At 46.3% G+C, this 16832-nt stretch overlaps 1 protein-coding gene across 3 annotated transcripts in view; it reads right to left on the reverse strand.

Annotated features, from left to right (window-relative positions):
- Positions 1 to 428, reverse strand: part of LOC144729084 (speckle-type POZ protein-like) — a 35698-nt gene extending 35270 nt beyond the window's left edge. For 2 of the 3 annotated variants that reach the window (XM_078608972.1, XM_078608976.1), the window contains exon 1: positions 247 to 370. The gene's annotated coding sequence lies outside the window, so the exon portion shown is untranslated. Of the gene's footprint in view, positions 1 to 51 lie in introns of all 3 variants that reach the window. The other variant, XM_078608975.1, reaches the window with a different exon arrangement.
- Between the last annotated feature and the right edge of the window lie 16404 nt (positions 429 to 16832).

The raw sequence follows: 16832 nt of genomic DNA on the forward strand, positions 1-16832 counted from the left end.
CGATATTTTCACTCGCTCGGCCTCTTCCAAAAGCCTCCAAACATTTCTTACTTTGTGTTTCTACGTTAACGGCGGCGCTTGTCCAGAAAAGCGAAAAGACCGAGTAGGCCGCCGCGCCTACGGCCTTGCCTGCGTCGTTCTGCCGGCCTCGCTGCGCCGGGGTCCCGCGGGAAGCCGCCGCCGCGGCCGGCGTTGTGGGGGGAGGGGGGGGGGTTAGGGATGGGAGTCAAGACGCGATCACCTCACCGCCACAAAGCTCTTTAAAGCGCCGGCTGACTGCTGCGATTGTGTCGCGGACGGCTGTTTGCGCGTGGTTTGGGTACAGCCGTAGTAATTGTAGCCGCTGCGATATGAAGCTTATTGAACACTTATTTTCTATTCCACAGATCCGGGCACTTTGAGCCGCCGAGCGAGCTCGATTCCGGTACGTACGTCACGCGAGGCGGTGACGTCACGTCGCATGAGCTTTGAAAATGACGTCACGCGCGTAAATTGGGAGGTGACGTCAGCGCGCGTTGTTTGTGTCTGGGTTTTTGGCTTGGAGCTGTATTCCTGGGTGTTTTCAATTGTCAGTTTCATTTATTAGTTCAAGTTAATTTATTAGGTATAACCCTGTGAGCCATTCGGCTCTTGAATCGGGTGCAACCGCAACAAACAAAAAACAAAAACATGAACAAGAAAACATCTTAAAGTGACTATCTGACTATGTGCAAACAGAAAATCCAAGAAAAGACAGCAAAATATTGCAGAAAAAGCACAGTACACCAACGCTGTGTGCAAAAATCCCAGTGGGATGCAAGTCAAACAACAACAACCACAAGACAACTTAGATCAGGGGTCGGCAACCAAAATAACAAGAAGAGCCATTTCTTTCCAATTCGGTACAAAATTCAGTATTTCAAGAGCCGCAATGCATCTATGTACATACGTACATATCGTCAAGAAGCAGCCCGTAAAGAGCCGCATGCGGCTCCGGAGCCGTAGGTTGCCGACCCCTGACTTAGATTAAGGCCATCAGTCTAACTCCGTACTACAACAAACAAACATGGCCAAACCAAAAAACTTTTTCGAAATCACCAAAATAAAGCCATAAAAGCAATGAAACAGGTATATATCCCTGTGAGCCATGCGGCTCTTGACTCGGGTGCAACCGCAACAAACAAAAGCATGAACAAGAAACATGTTAAAGTGACTACACGCAACAGAAAAATCCAGGAAAAAGCAGCAAAGTCTTCCAGAAAAGCACCGTACTTCAACGCCGTGTGCAAAAATCACAGTGGGATGCAAGTCAAACAATAACAACCGTAAGACAATTTAGATTAAAGTTAGCAAGCTAACTCTGTACTACAACAAACAAACATGGCTAAACCAAAAGTTTTCAAAATCACCAAAATAAAGCTATAAAAACAATGTAACAGTGATCATAGGAACTGCGATTCAAATGTAACAATAAACGATATACATAACATGTACGACCTAAACTTTGCAACCATATCTCGAGTCCCATTGCCCTCCAAGCTTCCGTTGTGCACGAGAGTGCTGCACAGCACGTAATTTTGCGTTCAGCTAAGACCCATATAAGACGCACAGCACAGAATGACCAGTAAGCTTCCTTGCCGAGAATGTAACAAAATAAGCAGACAATATAGCAAAGAGGCTCCTGGAATATCTGGCGGAACACCATCAGGATCGAGCAAGTCTGCCTGCTTGATGACACGCTGAATGGGGGGTACGTTAAAAACATGATTATCACCGTGTGGCCGTCATCAACCGGTCCACGCGTGTTCAGCCCCCATGCATTTTCGTCATAATCTGAACGCCGAAACCGACATCAATTCCCCTGCCCCCTATGTGCCGACGGATATTTCGCGGATGTCCAAGTTTGACTGTGGTTCACCGATTTATAAGAATGCACGCAAAAGCGACAGGCGTGCAAAGTAGGGAAAAGGTAAGCAAGTCATGAAAAATAAATATGATAAAATGAATAGAAGTACACATTGCATAATCAGCATCGGAAATATAATACTTGTTTATACTGGAGGAATCCGATGAACTAATAAGATCTATTTTTCGCAGATGTCCAGTATAGCTACGGTTCACCGATTTAAAACAATTCACGCAAAAACGACAGGAGTGAAAAGTAGAGCAAAGGTAAGCAAATCGAGAAAAATATGTTTAAAAAGAATAGAGGTACACATTGCATAATTAATCGGCCTCAAAAATATAGTATTCATTTATACTGGAAGATTCCGATGAGCTATACAGCTCGATTTAAAGCTTTCGTGACTGCAGGGATTCATATTCTTGGTTCTTTCGGTAAAGTCACGTAGAAGGGAAATAATAAAAAATACAAATAAAACATAATACTGGTAGGAACCTCCTGGTTACACCAGCCCACAGGGGATTATTGTGTCTGTCCGTCGTGCAGGGAGGGGCTGGGTGGGGATGGAGGGGCTAGGTGGGGAGGAGAGGGTGGGGAGGAGAGGGTGGGGAGGGTTGGGCTGGGTGGGGAGGGGAGGGTGGGGAGGATGGGGAGGGGCTGGGTGGGGAGGGGCTGGTCACCCCATGGTGCCCTTATAAAACTCAACGTTTAATCTACTCACGCCGGCTTGTGCCCGCCCTCACAGTCGGCATATTTGCAGAATACACCATGCCGCCGTTGACCCTGGCCATTGACCGAGCAACCCAACGTTCCTACCAGCTCCCTCCGCAGGAATGTGTTAAAAGAAAATTCTCACGACGCCGAAACGCCGTGATAATATTATTTTATTATGTTTTATTTTTATTATTTTATTATTTCCCTTCTACGTGACTTTACCGAAAGAACCAAGAATATAGCTATAAAGCTCTTTTCACAGATATCCAGACTCAACCCTCCCTGCGTGACAGTTTATATGCCTTCATTTCTTGGGTTTCGCTACCGGTTTCTTCCTGTCTCAGTTCCGTTGGTGGTATCCCCCAATGTTAGTCAGTCGGAGTCTCACTGATTTGAACCCCCTGGTCGGGGTTGACACGGTTATGCTACCCAATCACGCTCTTTTCTCCCCCAAACCAACTTGGCTTTTAGTTGCAAAGCCTCACTGGGGGGGGGGGGGGGGTTGGACAAACAAACCTCAACAAACAAACAACAAACCCGCAGCACTGCCTTTTAAAACAAGCCCAAGTGTCCGGAGGAAGGGATTCGGAGCGTGAAGGGAAAAATAGAAATAAGAGACTTCCAATTAAAACAGGAACCAAATGCCACGCAAACCATCTACTTCGTCAGTGTCCATTCTGATCCACGTGCCAGATCGATATGCCATAGCAGGTAATACGCATTGATTAAAATCCAGCACTCATTTGAACAAAAAAATTAGGACCCCAGCATTTGTACTGTCATGCCTTTTCAAAGTTTCTTTCAATTATGAATTAAACCCCAATGGACAGGGTCTGCGTAATGCATAAAGTCGATTGCGTGGTTAAAGTGATGCAATCAATAACGTTGCTCGGTTAGAGCGCAAGAAATGGAAACCTCATTACCGAGTAGAATGTCAAACAATACTTCGTTATCCCCACCCCCCTCCCCCATTTGCTGCATGCATTCTGTCGAATGCCTTTCGGTGTTACGGCATTAATGTGAAACGGAAAATACAGTGCAAATATAAACACACACCGCCAGTTAAGGTAGCGAGGGCGCTTTACGTCCAGAACTGTCGCGGGGTTAAAATTGGTCAATGGCCAATTGTGGCAAAAATGAAACTGAGTTAAAAGCAAACAGAATACACAACTCAAGGCCAACGAGATAACATTGCGCGATGCAATTGTGCCCGATTTTTATGCCAAAATGTGGTTCTGAGCCCGCGGTCTGATCTGACCCAGGATTGACCCGGTACGCAGCACACTACCGCACAATCTACCTTTATTACTTAGTAATAAAGCGACGTGCTTTTTTAGCCACTTCCAGATGCAGAAAGATTAATTTTACCATTCGATGGCAATGGATGTCGCTCGCAATTCACTGCCAGCACCTGTGGCGTTCTATGAAACATATTTTTGCTCAGATGTCATTTTAAAGCTCAGGAATCGATGCGCATATTCTTCACGCACTCGTGCTTGCTGTTGGCAAACGTCTGGAGGCGTTGCCAGCGCTTTGGAAACTGGTTTTGTTTTCAATATTTATTTACACCAATAAGTGATATATGACCGATTAATAGCCGGAAGGGTGGTGGGCAGAGTATGTGGTGAACTTGCTGACCTGATTTTAGATTCCAGACCACGGCTAAAATAAGTGCTGAGTGATATCTGAACTCCTACAAACCGACACGGCCAGGGGGAGCCTTTACCCAGCTGTGGGATTGGCAAAGGGCTGCCAATTATTAATTGATAATCTTATTATTTGGTAAATGCTGCTGCGTTGGCAGTGGCACACAAGCACGAAGAATAAATATAACCTCAAGGCATTCGCCAATAGCACTGCCTTTAAGGGCAATGGCTCTTCTTCGTAGCACATAAAATCTAGATGATAGCCATGATACACAGAAATACATTTCTATGCGAGCTTTGACTAAAATTCACAAAACCCATTTATTTGTAATGAGAAATGGCTTCGTGTCTCTGCTCTGCCTTACAGGCCAATAGAGCTCTGTCTGGACTGGTTGTTTCTGGAAAACTGCCCATTTCCATTCCATCATTAAAAAAAATCACACAACTACAAGTAAAAATGAGTGTAGCACACAAGGAATGTATTGTGTCTTGCAAAAAAAAACACACAAATGTGTTCATTCATTTTGAGCAGCAGCTTTCAGCAAAGTAATTCAACAATCCGTCGTTTAATGTATCAGCAGGATAGAGAGAGAAAAACATAATTCGGTAGTAAAATTATATAGCATTTTAAAACGTTGTTTAACAAGCTTTGCAATCCATGCAGGGACGTGGACATGCAGAGCAGAATGTAGCATGGTGGTCTTTGTATACTACACTGCGAACCCAGTGGCCTAAGTTCGATTCTTGGCTATGGCTAAAATCAGTGGTGAGTTCTATTTGAACCAGTTCTGGATCTTCCCAAACCCCCCTTCACCAACCTGACCAGTGTGGTGAAGTATAGATAAAAATAATACCGTATAATCTGCATGGCTTAGGGAGCCCTTCATCCAGCAGTAGATTGACAAGTAAGTTGCTATTACATTGGTAGTGTATGATGATTATGAACGGGAAGAGTACCCGCACTTCACCACACCGCACGTGACCTGCTAACGGACGAACTTTGGTGTACACAGTAAATGTATACTGCCGCAAGGAAGAGTACAACAAAATACCCTCTGAAGAGCCTCTCCAGAGGTCCCTCTACTGGAGGTCTTTCTGCCAGCAGTGGCGTAAGAAAGTAATTGCAGGGCGGCACCTTTACCGCGCGATATTAGAAAAAAAAGTTTTGCTGGCTGGTGCGCGGTCTGGCGGTTACGTCACCACGCACATCTGCGCGATGACGTCACCCACAGCGTCGGGGCCAGGTTCGTGCGTGCTGACGTCACGCCTCGCCCACACACACGGGATCGTGTGTCCCGCACAATTGCGTGGGCAGTGTTAGTTCTTACAAACGAATAACAGTACAATAGAGCTCAGCATAAACCCATATTCAGTACTGTGGTAATGCCAAGATATATCTTCTTATAATTAAACGTAAGTGGTTGGTTTATAGGGCAAAGTACTTGACTTATTGTTACGTATTGCTGCAGCCTATAACAAGGTCAAGCATCAAGGCCCCCATCGTCCAGAGGAATGTGTCGTCTGGCTTGAGGTCAAGGCAGTCCAGACTGTTTGGCAACATCGTTGTTTGCCCACTGGCAGCAGTGAGCCACTCAGCGGATCGCGTGCGGTGGTGAGGCAAAGTGTGGGTATCGATCGTGCAAGATAATCAGTGGAAAGATAAAACCGGCAGGTGCACAAACCGCTGCGTGCGGCATTGATAAAACCACAAGCGGGTGGATTGATCGACGGGGAAGGTGCCAAACGAAAATAATCACTTTACCGAACCTAAATGGAGTAAATATATTAGCAATATAGACAAACAGATAAACAAGCAAATGCGCAAACCAGAAGCGAAATTGATTTAGCAATCAACTGCAAAGAGCGTAATGGATTTGTGTTCAGGCAATTCCATGCCCTGCCAACATTTTACTGCCACAAAGTGCCAAAGACATTTTTACAAAGCGATTCCAGGGAACTTTTTGAAACATTTCAAAACAAGGGCAATTGGCTTGGAAGACTGCCGCTATTACCCGGTCCAAACATTCGCAAACGTTCATCTCTACGCGTTGCATTCATCATCAGTCGCAATTTATCCACTTCTGGATGAAGGTCTGTGCAGAGGATGAAGGCCATGACATCGGGTCCTCGTGTGCGGGTGGCTGGAGAGATGTACTGGACTGGGATTTCAATGCGACAATGTTGCCTAATGTGAGTGAGGTTCATCTTCTTGGTTCTTTCGGTAAAGTCACGTAGAAGGGAAATAATAAAATAATAAAAATAAAACATAATAAAATAATTCTCACGACGTTTCGGCCACAACGCAAGCAGCCGTCCTCAGGTGAAGTGGGTGAGGTTGCTTTGTTTTCGTGAAACAATAGACGTCTCCCCCACCCCCCACCTCGAATTCATTTCAATATATGCCACATCACCACCATTCGTGCCATGAGATGAAGAATCCATTTAATCCATTTGGAAATCTTGGAGGGCAGCGGGCCGCGGTGGTTCAGAGGACAACTGTGGAAAACACGTTTTACTTCTCCTGAACAACGGTGTAAAATTTCGATTTAAAGCTTTCGTGACTGCAGGGATTCATCTACTTGGTTCTTTCGGTAAAGTCACGTAGGAACAGGGCTGTCGGAAAGACAGCCCTGTTCTTCACCTGAGGACGGCTGCTTGCGTTGTGGCCGAAACATCGTGAGAATTGTATTTTATTATGTTTAGTTTTTATTATTTCAGTATTTCCCTTCTACATGACGTTACCGAAAGAACCAAGAAGATGAACTGCGTAAAACACGTCTTACTTCTCCTCAACACCGGTCCCCCTTCTATTTGAATGTTCATCCTCCACACAGTAGGGGGTAGACTTTGCCACACACCCTACTGTGCGCTTGTTTGCAGCATGACCATCAAACCAAATGTCTAATTCCCAGAGTTGTAATGTAGCCAAATTCAGTGAGATTTTTTTTATATTATGGGGTTTTTAAATCCTTTATATTAAGTTCACTTGCTTGCTTGCTTGCATGCTTGCGTGCTTGCTTGCTTGCTCGCTTACGACCGTGCAAATCTTTCGGTCGTTTTTTAACCCACTTCCCGTGATCCAATCGAGCTTACATTTTGCACACAGACTCGTTGTGCGTGACAATTAATTTTCGTGAAAAAATTTTTCCTACATTTTACACAGTTTAGGGAAAAAATTTTAAATATTTAATTATCAATTGCTTAATGGTGGCAGACAATCATCTGACCCATAGGTGGCAGCCATCTCAAGCCAGAGGACGAGAGGACTCTAGCCGCCCGTTTCAAAGACCAATGTGGGCTGGGTTGTGGCCCATTGAACACGCATATAAAATTTTATAGTGAAAAACTTTGTTTTTACGGGTTAATTTTTTCGTGCTGTCATTGGTGATAAAGCTGAGGACCACCAACTCTGCACTTGAGACCCAGTTTAACCCGCACCTCTGTTGAGCACGGTTGGCTACGTAGGGTGCGAAAAAGGTTCAACTTACACACATACATCATCGCTGGCTGCTGAATTTGAAACCCAGGATCTGAGAGCGGTGCATGCTCGGTTCTGTGACCTCTGAGCCACCCTGTAGCCTCATACGATGTTGCTTTTAAAGTCCATCTATGAACATATACGACAGCTCTTACTGCGTTACAATACATATTGGATTGTCACTAATGCCACATTAACACAGCGCACGTGGTGTTTTTCTTTGTAGGCTTAATAGGCATTTCTGAGGAAAGTAGGCAATACCCAGGACCGTATCCCGGCAAAAAATGATCTCGGGAAGCAAATAAATCAGGTTTTGCCGCCAACAGAAGTATTGCAGGAGGTGTAAACAGATAGTGCTGTATCGAGTTGGACGCGCGTGCCGTACGACAGCTGCCACGCTACATAAGCGCACGATAGGATACCCCGCGGTGCAATTCGTGGGCTATATAGCTGTCTGATTCGCCGGCTTTTAGCATGCAAATGACAGCTAATTGCACTTTCGCCAGTTCCTGCCTTGAAAAATCCTCCGGCGTTGGCGGCCCCTTTCGCAGAGGCTCCGGTAGGGCCCGCTTCCGCCGCGCGCCGGAGGGTGAATTTCGACACGCTGGCCGCGATTCTCGTGACGGAGCCTTCGCTGAGGTGGTGTCGTGGGGACGCGTGGGCACAGACGTCGAAACTCGTGTTACTGGAAACGTTATTTAACTCGCGGGCGATGTATATTCGCGTAGAAATTTTAGATTTCTCTAGTAACGCGGTTGTTCCACTGTGATTTTGTTGCATTTTCTGAACTAAATATTTTTGTTGTCATTTTGTGGTGTTGACGACTGTTTTGAGTGTTTTGCTATTTGTGCTTGTACACCACTGTATCACGCAATAATTAATTTTAATCTTGCAAATGCGACGATCTTGCCTTCTCACCTGGTTAAATAAAATAAAGTAATTTTTGTTTACTGCATTGAAATGCAACAAATCGGTCTTATATATTTATTTTGAGGTTGCTTTCAATTCTCAACTTAATTACAATGGTGTTGTAGGCATTCAGGTAATGAGATCATGAATCCATTCGGCAATCTCTAAGAGCGGTACCACCATCCATGTGGCACAGAACGTTCGCAGAAAAGACTTCTGAAATAAACCCTTCAAGTTTCCTTTTTACCATCAACGCCGGCGTGATGCAATTCGTGAGCTTTCGAGCTGCCTTCTTTGCCTTATTTCAGCATGCAAATGACAGATAATCGCACTCTCGACAGTTTTTTTTCTTTTAAATCCTCCAGTGTTTGGCGGCTTCGTTGCAATCCGTCCATCCTGCGCCCTCCGTGCCGGAGGGGCAACTGGCAGGAATTTGAAACTCTGGCCGTGTTCCTTTGGACGAGGCCATTAATGCCGGGGTAACGAGAGCGGCGCTGTGGGATTCTGGGGCTGGGTGGAACAGAGGGCAGGGGGGAGTGGGGAGAGGGAGGAGGTGTGGGTTGCTTTGTTGGCAGGGCTTCATAACAGCCAGGTCTGCTCGGATTCGGCGACCAGAAATATATTTCTGCACCATATCCAGTAATATGTCTTGCTGTATCCATGGCTAATATTAGTCACGCGTCACCCAATCCGGTCTGCCAGAGGATTCCGACGACAAACTTTCCACATCCGGCACACCACGTCCAGTCTGCCTCTCACTATGGCTGTGGTTGCGAGTGGCGTGTGCGCGGCCTTCTCCAGTTGACCAGCGGACACAGGAAATATTCCGTGAGAGACACCAAGCCGTGGCTGTTGCGAAAAAAAAGGTCGCTCGCCCACGTCTAAGCGGGTGAACCCCTCGAAGGGACCCGGGTCAATCCCACCTTTTTCCCGCTCAACTCGCAAATCCCCTCCTCTCACTTGCTTTGAAAGCCTCTTAATCCAGGCACCTTGAATGTTTAATACGGGCCAAGTGCTATTGACCAGAGCGTGGGCTGCCACGCAAATAGCTATCTGCTTAATGCAAGTTAAGTAAGTATGTTTTTCATTCATTTATTTCTTTCACAAGCAGGATTCTGCGCAGTGTTTTGTAACACAGCATCGCCTCTGCTCGCTCGCTCGCTCGCTCGCGCGCTCTCTCTCTCTACCCTCCGTGAACATTTCCACCGTGAAAATATCCCTCTGCTGTGTGTGTAGTAGATCATACCAGAGGCCGACCTTAATGTACATAACTCCCCTGGTTTCCGTTTCACCATTATGACCCCGCTGTATATTTCCCCTTCCCGATCACCCTTTCGTCTAAGTAATGCCTCCCCCGTTGTACACCATCACGAGATACAAATGTATTTAGATGCTTTATAAATCCAAATTATACAGTGTAATTGTAACCAGACATCTGGCCCCATTTGCATTTTTATCAAATGCGTTGTATGGTTTATTTATTCGTGAACTGTGTTTGGTGGTTTTTTGGGGGACTTCTATAAACATATTCCAACGAATATGACCAGGAATACATTTCTTACTCGACATTCTCCTAAATACTGCTACATTGACTTGACTTTGGGTTACGATTCATCGGCATAAGGCACTAACTACTAGAGCAAAAGATATGCCCATTCATAATAATGCTATATTGTGGTGCCCTACATTTAAATGACCGAACATGGATTTGTATTTTTTTTGCGGGAAAAACACAGCACCGAAAATTGTTTATTCTCAAAATAAGTCTCGTAAGAGTGCTCCGGACAGTTCCGGCCGAAATGTCAACGCTGGGTAAGACAACAACAATCCCCGCCAGTTCTCGAAGCACGCTGTCGAGAGGCTCCCTGGCTTGGAGATGTGCGGCGAATTCTGTGCCTTTGTGCGTCGTCACATGCGGGAGGAGACCAGAACCTTCCAGCACGGATCTGTCGTGCGTCTTCATCGTAAAGAACGTGGCTGTATATTCCGCCGCCTTACGGCTGACATTCCCAAAAAAAAATAAACCCTGTTGCTGTAATTTGGAATGCGCCAGGCCAGGCTTCGTCATTCACCCGTTCATCCATTCACTTAATTATTCATGCACTCATTCTCAGGGGCTTCCTTTTGTTATAAAGGAGGGGATTATGAAGCTTGCGGATGCAAAGCAAAAAAAAATAACGTGGAGGAAAAAAAGGTACCGTCGTGACCTCCGACCTTCGAGTGGTTACAAGAGATGACCCTTAGGCTTTATCTCGATGAGCCAGCTGACCCTATGGACAAAAGGATCTCCGATGGCCTTCGCCAGCCTGCGGCAATTGTCAGGAGTGTGGCACAACCTGCATCGTTGTTTGTCGTCCCTCCCACCCAGCAAAGGCAAATAAACTGCTGCTAGTAATACGAATAATGTGCAGATACAAACGTATTTAGATGCTTTATAAATCCAAATGTAAAGTGTAATTGTAACGACATCTGGCCCCATTTGCAGTTTCATAAAATGCGTTGTCTGTGCTTTATTTATTCGTGAACTGTGTTTTGTTTTGGGACTTCTATAAACACATTCCAACGATGCTGTTGGCATGACCAGGGATACATTTATCACTCGATATTCTCCAAAATACTGCTACATTGACTTTACTTTGGGTTACGATTTATCGGCATAAGGCACTAACTACCAGAGTACAAATGCTGCATAATTTATAATAATGCCATATTGTTGTGCCCAACATTTATAAGATGGATGTATTTTTTTCACGGCAAAAAAAAAAAAACGGCGACAAAAATTGTTTATTGTCAAAATAACTCTTGGAAGAATAATCATGAGAAAATAATAAGAAGAATTTACATCCCTTGGACAATGCACTGCCAGATGACGGCCTCCCCTTGCTATGTGGATCGTGGGGAGTGTGGGGCAATGCGAAAGTTACAAATGGGGACAGTTATTAATCTCACGGCATGGCGAATCATCATCATCATAATCATCCTCAGCCACGATCGATCCACTGCTGGATGAAGGCATCCTCGAATTGTCGCCATCTCTCGCGGGCCAAGCGTTGCAACAAACCCGCCCAGCATGTGCACACGAGCCGATTTCACCGCTCCGTCTCCGCTGTGCGCGGTGCGCGGTCCATTTCTACTTTCCACATGCTCTATGTACCATTGCCACGTGATCACATACAAGTATGTATGGTGAACTTCTTTTGGACCGTACATAGGCAACAGTGCTAGTCGGAGGTGCGGTGGAAGGACAACAAACTAAACCCAAGAAGCAGTTCCAAACAAATTAAATTTCCATCACATGACGCTGATGGTACAATTGAAATACAATTTTCAGAACAAACAAAAATAATTGAAAAAAAAAACCTATAACATTATACTACCGACGACTTTTTTCGGGTGACAGTCCTTTTCTAGAGTGGAGAGGGTAGGGCTGGCAGTACAATTATTGCTACTCAAACCGTCAAGGGCTTCCCAGATCGGTTGGACCGATGCTGAAAGTTGGAGATTCAACTCGCTGCCACGGGATTTTTCTCGCCTGAATCTGCAAATGACAATGGGCTACATTCCATCATGAAATACTCTGGTTTGCTCAAAAAAGGTATTGTTGATTGAGTTTGGTCATTACGGCCACGTAGCGTAATGGAGTGTGCAAGGCGACACATTTTCATTGTGGTAATAATAATAATCCCCACTTGGTTGGGGCAGTGGGCCCTAATTCACCTCTACTATGAATGTTCTCGACGCGCCGATGGGAAATTTCCGCAGATTTTATTTTCGTACCTCTCCTATTGAACACCGACGCATTGTACTCGACCCACGTTTTGTTGCAATAGCAACACTAAGTAAATTTTGTTAATACTCATAATATTACGTGACCAGCGTGGTGAAGTATGCTCAAATAACCCCGACGACCCGCACAGGCATGGGGAAGCTCTCACCCAGCAGTGGAAGATAAAGGTACAGCCGCGCAATTTTCTTTCCCACGCCACCTCTAGCAGGTCTTGACAAAAGGGCTAAAAATGTCCTCGTGAAATGTTAGTTATCTTCTTAACTGTCGTTGTTAACGGTTTAGTAAATGTTATGAAAACAAAAAAAACATTCCATAATGAAAGTTCCAAACATACCGACTTATGCATGAACGAATGCATGAATGAGAGAAAAATCTCACTATCATCCTGTAATTTTATTTTCATTAGCAAAACTGTCTACAGAGAGATACACACACACACACAACAAAAATCAATGCAGTTGTGGCTCAAGGACACGAGATAAAAGCGCGTGTGGGAATGGTCAAGAATGGCTCAAGCTCGTTTGGGGCAGTGGGAGTAGGCGGTGGTGGTGGTGGTGGTTGGCTAGTGTGGGGGTGGAGGTCGGGAGGAGATGAGTCTGAGAGATGGAGTGAGAGAGAGGGAGAAGGGGCAAAGAGAGGGAAGGGAGGAAGGGGTTGGTGGTGGTGATGGGGGGGGGACACTGAGAAGTTTGGTGCCAGAGGCAAGCAGCCCAACCTTCTGAAGCTTTCGTGGCAGATGCATCCTCGCCTTGCCTCCACGCATCAATTATTCAGAGCACTGCGATCCATCCTGGGCCAGCCTCCCTGCCGCGGAGCAAACTGCAGCCACCTCCAGTGGCGAAAACTCTTAACACGAGGCCCCATTTTTCACGGTTTAAACAAAAAAAATGTGTATCTCTCCGTTGCCCATGTGTTGTTGTTGTTGTTGTTCAATTACGTTCGTGGAAACGCTCCCGGCACGTGGAACGAAACGTCGGATATCGTTGCCAAACAACACGTGGGACAACCAGAAAAACAGCAGCGCAACTGGCAACGATTACGCGTTGTAAAATGAGTTTACAGCCGTGTGTCGGTGGTCTTCTCTTTTGTTTTTAATTGTATACACCATGCCCATTATTAAGCAATATAATAATAATCTTTGACAGCCCTTTGTCAACCCGCCATTGGATGAATGCCTTCCCATGTCATGTCGGTCACAGGGGTTGCTACACCAAACTTCACCGTGCTGATCAATTCTGGCTGGTGACGCTGGAGCTGGAGAGCCCAGGACCGGTTCAGGCACGCTTCATAGTCCAGTGCACTAACCACTGCACCACCGCTCCTCTGATCGAACAACACTGCACACATTTACCAACTTGAAAAATGACCCGAAAATTACTAAATTGGGATTATATACAACAATCATCACCTCTTCTTGGCAGACTATTCCCCCAGGACACTCTTGCAAATTATATTATCCTGGTTTCTTCGATTATCACCTGGTTAAACAAATTTTTTTAACAATTTTTTTATTGTTTCTCACGTAATGTTTAGACAAATAGTTTTACTTTTATGCTGTTTATTAGGTTCTTCTCTTACGTTATGGGGTAGATTAGTGGCACAGCGGTTAACATACTGCGGTTTATCGCCAGTGCGAGTGATTTATGACTTGGGCTTGGATGCCACTTTTCACCAACCTTCATTGACCACCGTATGGTCAAAATCATTCTTATTACACATGATACAAAGTTATATGTTTCATTCTTGCAGTCTCAGAACTGAAATAAGCCAAATTAAGTGACAAACTGAATTTAATATCATGGGTTTTTTTACAGTCATTCGTGACCAGGCTGAGACCATCACTACATTTGAGTTTAATCACTCGTGGCTGAAGCTTAGATTAAGATTTTGCCCACTCAGTGTTTTTGACCGCTGAGCCACTCGATCAGTCACATGTCTGATCTGCTCACGATATGAGGGTCTCGCTTCAGGCTTTATACCATTATTGGGGAATGTGTGGGGTGGATTTTTACATCATAGGGTCGTGGGAAATTGTGGTGGCTTTGGGAAGCTCTGGTAAAGCAGTGGATTGACGATGGCTGATTTATGCTGCTGCTCGTGATGATGTATCTGGAGTCGACCGCGCTAATCGGAGGTGATGACGATGATGATGTTAGAGCTCACTTGATGTAAACCGCCTGCATGTCCAGATGGTGCGTTGTCACGATGACACTTTGCCTGATTGATGTAGTGCCACGCATCATCACAAAGGGGCAGATCGAGTCTGTATATATATCAAACAAAAACAAGCACAATAAACAAAGGGAAGTTATATTTGTCGGGAAGATGGCCGTTTCAGATGTCCCTGAGTGTATTTAATGAGTATTTTCTTGTTTTATATGAAACAAAGTCACTTTTGGCCTTCATTCAACACATCGTGCAAATGCACCACATTTACATTCAACTTTGGGCCAATCTTTTTTTATATATATCACGCATTCATTTTTTCATATTTTTTAATACAGAGCAATATGTTTTTTAAAAATAAATTTCAATTAATTGTTAGATTTTAACAGGCTTTTTGTTGTTGTCGTCTATTAGTTACTCATTGAGAACGAGAGTCCCTAACCGCGTGTCCAATTAAAATTTTCGTAAAAAAATTCCAAGGGGTGGAGTGGCGGCGCAGTGCTCAGCACACTGCGCGTTGAGCCCGGCGACCTGAGTTCGGTTAACATCAGTGGCGAGCAACATCTGAACGAGTCCTGGACATCTCCTTCACTAGCGTGCGTTGACCAGCGTGGTGAAGTATGGTCAAACAAACCCCAATGACGGAGGGGCATGGAGAGGCCTACGACCAGCAGTGGACCGACTCAGCAGTATAGTTAGCGGCTTTGTGAGGAAGTCAACAGTGGTTGATCTATAACAAGATTCGCCCCCGCCATAGGAAGGGGGAATTTCCACCGCTGTCTCGGGGTTGCAAAGAGGAAACGAGCACTGCCTCACTGCTCATTTGAGCCACTGACGCTGACGACTTATTGACACAGGGAAGAGCGTTTTCCCAGGAACAGATTGCCCGTTGGATTGTTTTTTTATTTGTGTACAAAAAAAGTTAAAAGTCAATGTGGTTCCACTCAATTAAGCATTCATCGCGTGGTGCTTGCACCAGGGCCCATTCCAACCGTGGTGCACCACTGACTTTTTCGGTGTAGTGTTGTACTCACACTGACACTCTTAACTTTTCACCTGTCACTTTACTTACCTTGCGTCCCGCGTGGATGCTCCTCACGTACACTCACACCCTTGTTCCGAACTCCCCGACTTTCCCCTAACCACTCTGTCTCCCCGCTCTCTCTCTCTCTCTCTCCCACTTTATACTCCGCTATCCTGCCCTGCTTCCCTCACGCCTCTGCCCTCGTCCCTGCCCCCAGCAGGGGATCAGCCAACACCGCTGGGCAGGACGAGGTGAGGAGGGCGAGGTCCCAGGCGTCTTCTCCACGACTCTTGTCCCCTTCATCCCTTTGAGCACCAAGCCCGTGTTGCTGGGCACACCCCCTTAAACAATCCCTCCTCATTTGGAGTCCTCGATTACCCCCCCCCCCCCCCTATTAAGCTACCGTCTCCACGGCGTCTCCCGCACGCGCCATCTCCCAATTATCCCTCCCATCTCCCGCCTCTCCGGCGCCTGCCCCGAGCCCCGACGCTCACACCTGCTCGTCCCCAGCTGCACCCGCTCAGTCGAGATGCTTCGCTTCCTCCTGCGCCTCAGCCACGTCCACACGCGTGCAGCTGCGCAAGCTCAGGCGCAGTCCCTCCATCCCTGCCTCGCCACATAATTGCTGCCCCTCCAGTGTCACGTCACATCATCACCCTTTGCTAGCCACGCGCGTTACGCCGCCACATCGGGACCCTGACACCTATTTAGACTCGCGGGCTTACAGCGAGACACACGCAGGCGAACGCAGACTTGCACCAGGGCTCGTGCCACAAACCAGACTACACCGCCGCCTTACATGAAAACAAAGACAACACCCCCGTGTAGCCTTAACAGGCTGTAGGGGAAAGTGCTGTTAGCGAGCACCTATGAAGGCCGAAACGGTACACGAGGGGGTGGGTGGCCAGCACCACGCCCGACCGCCTTTGTCTCCCCAGTGACGATGTTTACACACCGCACCAGGTACTCACTTGAGGCTGAGTCGACCTAGAGGAGGCCCAACACCGGTTCAGATAATCGTCACTGGTGTTGACCGTGAGCGGGAATCGAACCCGGAGTCGCCGGGTTCATAGCGCAGCGCGCTAAACGCTGCACCACCACTCCCCTCATAGACACCCACAGACCTACATAGAGACCCGCTACACAAACACAGAGACTCGCGGACTCGCATGAAGACGCAAAGGGCAATGCAAGCTTGCACCAGGGCGCGTGCCGCCGAACAGGCT

Source organism: Lampetra planeri, chromosome 31, assembly GCF_965212315.1.
Source record: "Lampetra planeri chromosome 31, kcLamPlan1.2.h2, whole genome shotgun sequence".
Taxonomy (NCBI): Eukaryota; Metazoa; Chordata; class Hyperoartia; order Petromyzontiformes; family Petromyzontidae; genus Lampetra; species Lampetra planeri.